The following is an 8,342-nucleotide window of genomic DNA, read 5'->3' on the forward strand; positions in this document are numbered from 1 at the left end:
AAATGCATCATTATTATATTAATGCAAATAAACTACGCCACCAAGTTTGACCCCAAATTCTACCCCTCAGCTGGTCAACGTGGAGCTCATGAACTTACTGCTGCTGGTCGAACTCCACATCTTTGACTAATTTGGTTGGTAGGTCCTGATACACGTGTGGTGCTCGTGCTTGAAATTCAGAAATCCTTACAAACAAGCTGAGATGTTTACAACAAAGTAAAAAAATAAGTTTCCTCTTGTAAGAACCAACCAAGGTAGTTTGGATGCAAATGCAGGTAGGTTTTATTCATCCAAAACACAAGGCAAAAGTGTAGTCCAAAAATCAGGCAGAGTTCAAAACCAGGGATAAATCACAAAGCAAAATCATAGTGAAGGACAGGCATGGATAAAAAAAAAAGAAAAAAAGAAATAACAAACACTATAGCAGACTGCTTGATAAGGGACTGTTGTGGCAATATCTCACGGTGTGTGGGAGGGTGGTGTCAGCTATCAGTACTCTGGAGAGGCTGATCTTAAAGGTACAGTGTGTGACACCTCGATCCAATTCATTGTGCATGTTTTATTCCAGTGTTCTATGTTGGATTTAGCTTCCCTCAAGCATACAATTATTTACTAGTATTTAAATTGCTACCACTAATATAAATATAATTGCATTTTACATTTCTTATATTCATTCTTTTATTATTTACATTATCCATTATACATTATACATTATCCACTATAAAAACTTGCGTCTTAAGAAAAACAAATGCAATTAATCACAGTTAATCACAGAATATTGTTGTGAATAATCTGATTATTTTTTTAATGACACATCTAGTATAAACTTAAATAAAACTGTTTAGAAAGATGTCAGTCCAACTTTATAATAAGTGTCTCTAATAACTGTGTACTTGCACATTAATTATGTATGTAATAACAGTGTAACTACTAGTGAAGTACACATAATTACAGATTGTCAATTTTGACTTTTGTGTAATTTCTTCAATAGCTCTTGAACTTATTAGTAAAATCATTACAAATATTCTGCTGTCTAACTGACACTAATAAACAATTGTAATTGTATAACATGTAAAACTGTAATTAATATGTAATAATGTGTACTTTACCAGTTGTTACATTGTTATTACATGGATTGTTAATTTTTGTAAATACACAGTTATAAGAGATAAAGATGTCAAGATGTCTATAGGCAATAAATAAAAATGAAAAGAATAACAAGAGTAAATCAACAAGATGCATTGTAAATGTTTATCACATTGATATTTATGCACTATTTTATATTTAATAAGCTCTTAGTGTTACAGCCATCCTGCATCATTGCTTTAAATAAGGCAACAAATAAACTGCAGTCCAGGATGGAAATAGCTGCACCCAGTTGGGCGTAATAGCACAGAGTACTGTTTGATTGACATACACTCACTAAAATAAACCCAGCTGGTTCTGCTGCCATACATTAGCCTGCTGTCAGGCTTTATCTTAGAGTGCATAGATATGCCCACTTAGCTCTTTACTGTACTAAGCAGACCCTGCAGCCCAGAAACTATTTAAAAAATATTGAGACATAAGGATATATAGAGGTCAAATTAAACCATGTGCAACAATACACTTTTCAAGATTTACTCTGAATAAACACATTATTACAAACATGGAGGAATGACAACCTTCAATGTTTTAGGTACAAAATTGTTTTGCCATGTATGTAGTTAAAAATATGATCTATGTAATTTCTGTAGTCTGAAGTAGAATTAATATAATGTAATAAATAATCTAAAGAATTACAAATAGTAAGTAGTGCTGTCAATATTAGAGAGCGTAATGAATCTAGAAACGTTAAGATGTTAATGCATTATTTATTTATTTATTTATTTATTTATTTATTTATTTTTAACACAGATTTATCCCATTGCAGACTTCTCTCGTAATTTCTTTAATTTTTCAGACCCTCTTGATGCTTTTTTAGTGTTTCTTAGCATTTTTTTTTTGTTTTGTTTTTTTGTAGTAATGTACTCATGGCATGGATTACTATTGCTGAGTTCATAAGGTTTGGCTTTATCTCCCCTCAAATATTCTATATATAATTATATAAATATACATTTTGTATATTTTTACATTCATTCTGTTATTTACATTAAAAAGCCACTATATAAAAAAAATGTCTTAAGAAGAACAAGTCCGATTAATCACAGTTAATCACAGAATATTGCTGTGATTAATCTGATTTTTTAAAATTGAATATAATTTATGAATATGAATATAATTTTATATATTTTTGCCAGTCTAATATTGAAAATTATATTTACATTTAAAGAAGCAAAAAAAAAATTGATTAATGTCAATTAATCACAGAATTCTGTTGTGATCAACCCATTTTTTTATCAACACCACTTATCATAAGTCATTAATAAGGGGTTAATTTATTTATGGAGGGGAAAAATGCACAGTATTTTAATAATGGCCCATGTATGTGGGGTTTAATTTTCACTACTGAGACAGTTGTGCCTTCTGTACATACATCCCTTTCAGATAGCTTCCTCTTGCGTCCACAGTTAATCCTGTTGGATGTGGTTGGTCCTGCTTGGTGGTATGCTGACATTACCCTGGATACCGTGGCTCTTGATACATCACAAAGACTTGCTGTCTTGGTCACAGATGCGCCAGCAAGACGTGCACCAACAATTCTGTTTTGAAATGTCACCCATAATATTTTGTGCATTGCAATATTTTGAGCAGAACTGTGCTCTTACCCTGCTAATTGAACCTTCACACTCTGCTCTTACTGGTGCAATGTGCAATTAATGAAGATTGGCCACAGGCTGCTCCAATTTAGCCATGAAACCTCCCACAATAAAATGACTGGTGTTTCAGTTCCATTGTCCAACCCCTGTATATGTATTCACACATAATTTTCTGTTATATTCACCCATATGTTTTTCCTATCTGTGTCTTAAGTGTGTGCCTACTGAGCCATTCACATTGCCTATATTCCTCATTTCACAGAATGAGCAGGGATGAGCACAGACACAAATGATATTTAATAAGACTGGGTCACCTTACTGCACTGAGGCAATGTTTCTTAATTCCATCCAATTAATATGATAGAAGAAATTTAATTCCAAGGGCATTTTCACACTGGCTGTTTTATCAATAGAACGGTGAAGTTTGTTGGCTGGGTCTGACCAGGAGCTAAAATAATTACATTCTTTAATATCTGCTCATAAATGAGTTATTTTTCTTTAATTTATAATAGTAGGTTGTATTATTCAGGTGTAAAAACATGCTTTGTGTGAGCAATAAACGTCAGAGCAGCCCTGACCTCATTGTCATCAATTTATGCCATTTATTATTACGCATTTCATATAACGTCCTTATGTCTGCAGTGACAATCTCAAGATCTTCAGTATTTCATTTCTTCACTCAGCTTTAGTGTCCTTGGAGAAGCATTATTTGCATGTGACCAAAGCCCGAGTGAGTGACCAGGATGCTAAACTGTTCAGAGTATGCTAAAATGAGAGCAATGAGAGGATAATGAGAGATATAAATAAACCGCTGAGTTCTTCTGCCATGTCTGCATGGATGCAGTAAAATATTCATCTGACCCAATAAAAGGAGTCATAGAAATGAAAGGAAGGAAATTTCTGGGTCCGGAGTTCAGGTGAACTTTTGTTCAGAGCAATTGTACACGGTACATTCTAATCACTGCACTCACTGACTTACTGTATCACTTATCATCTGTCACTTATCATTATAACTTCTGAATGTGCTTTTGGGGATGGGGTTGTCAAGGTTAATAATAAAGTATATACTGTATTTTTGGGGGGTTTAGAATATACACTCACTGCACTCACTCTGTGGTCAATGCAAGTTTTTATCAGCTCAGAAAAATTGCCAAGCTTAAACCCATCTTAACTGTTAAAGACCTGGACATTATAACTCATGCTTTTATTAAATCACAGTTGGGCTATTGCAACTCTCTTTATCTAGGTATCAAACAATCAGCTCTGTCACATTTGCAGCTCGTCCAAAATGCAGCTGCTCAACTCTTAACTAAACAAAGGAGAGGGAGCCCATCTCTCCTGTACTGACCTCTTTGCATTGGCTGCCCATCAAATTCAGAGTAGACTTATTAGTAGGTCTTATTAATTGTTGTAATGGCATGTCCCTAAATGGCATGTCTCCATCATACATTTCTGACCTTCTGCATGCATTGTCATCCTGAAGAGTCCTTATATCTTCAAATCAGCTGCTCTTGGAGATGCCACATTCTAAATTGAAGTCAAAAGGTGACAGAGCTTTTTCCATTGGAGCACCCAAACTGTGAAATAATCTGCCTGTTTTGTATTAGGGCATCTCCGACCATTACAAGTTTTTAAGTCTAATCTAAAAACCTACTGGTACTATAAGGCCTTTCAGTGTTTTTTGTATGTCTGGGTTTAATTTGAATCTTGCTGATACTAGATACTTTTATTTACTTATCTTATATCTTATTGTTGTTTAATCTTATGCATTTTATTGTTGGTACTTCTGTATTGTACAGCAGTTTGGTGTGCCCTTGTGGCTTTTAAATGTGCTTTAGGAGTAAATTTGGTACTCTTAAAAAATGGTGCCACTTTAAAATAAGGCTCCTTCATAAAAGGTTTATAAACGAGTCTATAAATTATTATTAGTTTATGTTGTAAATACTTAAAAGAAACACTTATAAGCTGTAGAAAGGGCAACAGCAGATAGTGAACATTTGCCAAATAGTGACTCCACTATCATTTAAACTGTTAATATTGTCTTTTACGGTATTTAGCTGATGTTTTTTTTCCAGATCATTTTACAGAGTTATTACTGTTTCAGAGTTGAACCAATGTAGTGTTAGGAGTCTTGCCCAAGGACTCTGTCACGTCTGGTACTGTTAGCTCCTCTGTCCCTTCCACACCAAGCTCTAACGGAGGTTCTCAGGTCAACAACTACACTACCCAGAATGCACCACCCGCTGACATCACGCACTCACCTGATCACGTGACACCTCACCTGCTTCCTCCTGGAAGTCCCGAATACTGATTACTGGCACTATAAAGGTGCACGCCAAACAGACTACCACGCCGCGTATTGTAGGTTCACCTCTTTACAAAGCGTTACTTATCCCTTATCTCAGTTTACTTTGTGTATTACCTTGCTTTTGTTTTCTCGACGCCGATTATTGCCTTTGCCTCTGATACTGGATTGTTTGTGTATGACTTGGACTGTGTTTTCACTACTGCCTCTTGGATTACCTCTGATACTGGATTACTCGTGTATGAACTCTGGACTGGTTATCGTTTCTGGTATAGTCTTGCCTACATTGCTCCGTTTACTGGTTATCACCCACTTCTCTGTATCGACTCTGTCTACATCTGTTTATTCTTATAATAAACGTACATTGTTTTTATCAGTATCTGCACTTGTCTGCTATTCTGTGCTCATCATGACAGACTCTTATTGGTGTAGCACAGTATAATTACCCAGACTTGGAATTGAACCCCAGTCTCCCACATGGTATCTCACTGGCAGGTGGTGGTGTTATCCACTGCACCATACCAAGCATTAACATAAATATTAAACATTTTATTGATTTAACTACCCAGATTAAAGATTTATCCATTAAGCATACTGTGGTGTATACTAACATATTGCATTAGTTTAATTCAAATAACAAATCTTTTTTTTTTTTTTTTTTTTCTATGATACGTATATGTGTAACATACCATAAACAAATAAAACTGACTTTCTTTGTGTTTTTATTAGATATGTTAATGCTGACTGATGGAAAAGACAAAGTAAGATAAGCATCCAGGCCACTGTTGCCTGTTGCCCTTTCTATTCATGTGTTGTAACTGCTTAATAATGATGTCACAACCAAGTTAATAGCATTAATAAACTGCTTTATAAGCCCTTTATAAACTCTTAATAAATGAGCCATATTTTAAAGTGGTACCAAAAACTTAACAAATTCTATGAAGCAATCAAATCAACATGGATATGTTTTTTTCAGCAACATATGGAATAAAGGCCAAGGAGAATTGAGGCAGTTTCAAGTGGAAATAATGATATTTAGTAAGAAGGAGTGTCACTGTTATGATATCAGTCCTTGTATTGATTCTAATGATCACTAATTATTAATACTCATAAACATAATTTATATTTATTTTAAAACTCAGGGTAAATGTGGCTTTGAAAACTGTAGACAATGTTTTTGCATTGCATAGCCTCTGTAAATGCCAGCTAATCCTATACTGCATGATTCATTATGGGCCAGTCTGTCCACTGATTGGCACTGATTAGACCCAGTTCAGTGGCTCTGTGACGAGTGATGTCCAAATCAAAATGAGAAAGTTGTGCTTGTGGCATCCAGACAATGTCAGCGTTGTGTTTAAATATGATAATAATCCAGATGGTCTCACTGATACTGTCCAATTACCACACAAAGATTACAATTATTACAGCCATACAGATATTTATTTAATTCTGCATGTATACATTAACTTCAATTGAGAAAGATTCTAATGTTCTAAATGATAAAATGCATCAGTAAAACTGTTTATTGACTGAATTTATTGTTAAATGTTATGTAATGTTGTAATTCTATAGTAATTTTTTTCCTATACAGTATCTGGTACCACTTAAAAAGACCACTTGAAAAGTGTTTATAATTTTTTTAAAGGAGTCTATTAATGGTTATTAATTAGGTTGATGTTTTAAAAAGGTAAATGCCTTAAAAAGTATTGATAAGCAGTTATAACACATCAATAGAAAGGGCAACAGTGAGCTAATATAGACAATGACTAATAATGACTGTCTATTCAGTACTTTTATATGTTTGTGTATGACACATGATCTTTATAGGTTAAATATATAAACTCAGCAGTTAAATGGGTCAACATATTTACAAATATGGTAATATGGTAGGTAGGTATAATGCTGAGTGATCGAAAAGACAAAGAAAGATGAGATTTAATAAAAAAAAAAAGGGGTTTGACAATAAATATAACTGAATATGCAATCAGAATTTGACAAATGATATCCCACTGTTGTCCTTTCTATGTATGTATTTTTTTTTTGCTGTTTATTAATAGTGTGCTGCCTATTTAGGGCACGTACAACCTGATGAACTCATTTATAAACCTCTTATAAACTCTTTATAAAGATCCCAATAAACCCTAATAAAATAGTCTGATTTTTTTTAAAGCTCAAATGCAATTAATCAATTAAGGCAGTGCTGGTGTCTGAAGCTTCTTTCTAATGTTTTTCAACTAAAGAAGAGGAACGATATGGTAGAAAACAGGCAATGAACTTTATATTATTTTTTCCCGTCTTTTTTTTTTATTGTATATGTTTTATCTGCAGTGGTAGAAAATATACTGTGTATCCACATTGATTAAGAAGTTGTTTAGAGGGGGAGGGTGTGAGAGATAGCAAGTGTGGTGTGAGAGCCCAAGAATAGATTTAACTGCAGGAGTCAAACTCTAAATGCGTGAGACTTGGCAACCCTGACGTGTTGATTTAAATCTACCAGGAACACAAGCATGAAAAACAATTTAATAGATGGCAATAATTGTACGTTAAATATGCAGCTTCCTTGATTTACTATTTGGTGCTCACTACATCATATCTGATGCTCACTTGACAGTATGTGATAATTACCACTTGATAGAATCTGGTGTTCACCTGAGGGAATGTAGAACTCACTTAATAGCATCTGGTGTTTAACCCATGGCATCTGGTACTCACATGAAAGTGCTTAATAGTTTCTGATGTTCATTACATAGTATTTGATACTCACTTGATACTATCTGGTGCTTGATTAATAGTATATTGTGCTCACTTGATAATGTTTATGTTCATTACATAGTATCTGGTGCACACCTAATAGTTTGAGTTGCTCACCACATAGCATCTGTTGCTTAATACATAGTATCTGCCCAGCTTACAATATTTGTTGAAAAAGTTTCCTGAACATTAAAATGAATGATCTTAAAATGTTAAAAATGTTTTTTTAGATTTTTTTTTTTTTTTATGTAGCAAATCCAAATGTAACATCACTGCAATGTCACTTGTTTTCATTTAGAATTTTGGGGGTTTTGGAATGTTATCATGAGAATCCTTTTAAGCTAAGCTTCCTGGACCTGGGCTTAAAAACTGGCTAAACATTCTCATAACGTTCTTTGTTTGCTGGCTGGTGCTCACTTGATAATATCTGGTGTTCACAAAATTCACGCTACTACACAATCAGATTTGAGCCACTTTTACCTGCAGTGTGAATGTAGCATCTTGTAAGACTCTCTATTATCTATTCATTTTTAGTGAGCATTATTTAT

The sequence above is a fragment of the Astyanax mexicanus genome, chromosome 9, assembly GCF_023375975.1.
Source record: "Astyanax mexicanus isolate ESR-SI-001 chromosome 9, AstMex3_surface, whole genome shotgun sequence".
Taxonomy (NCBI): domain Eukaryota; kingdom Metazoa; phylum Chordata; class Actinopteri; order Characiformes; family Acestrorhamphidae; genus Astyanax; species Astyanax mexicanus.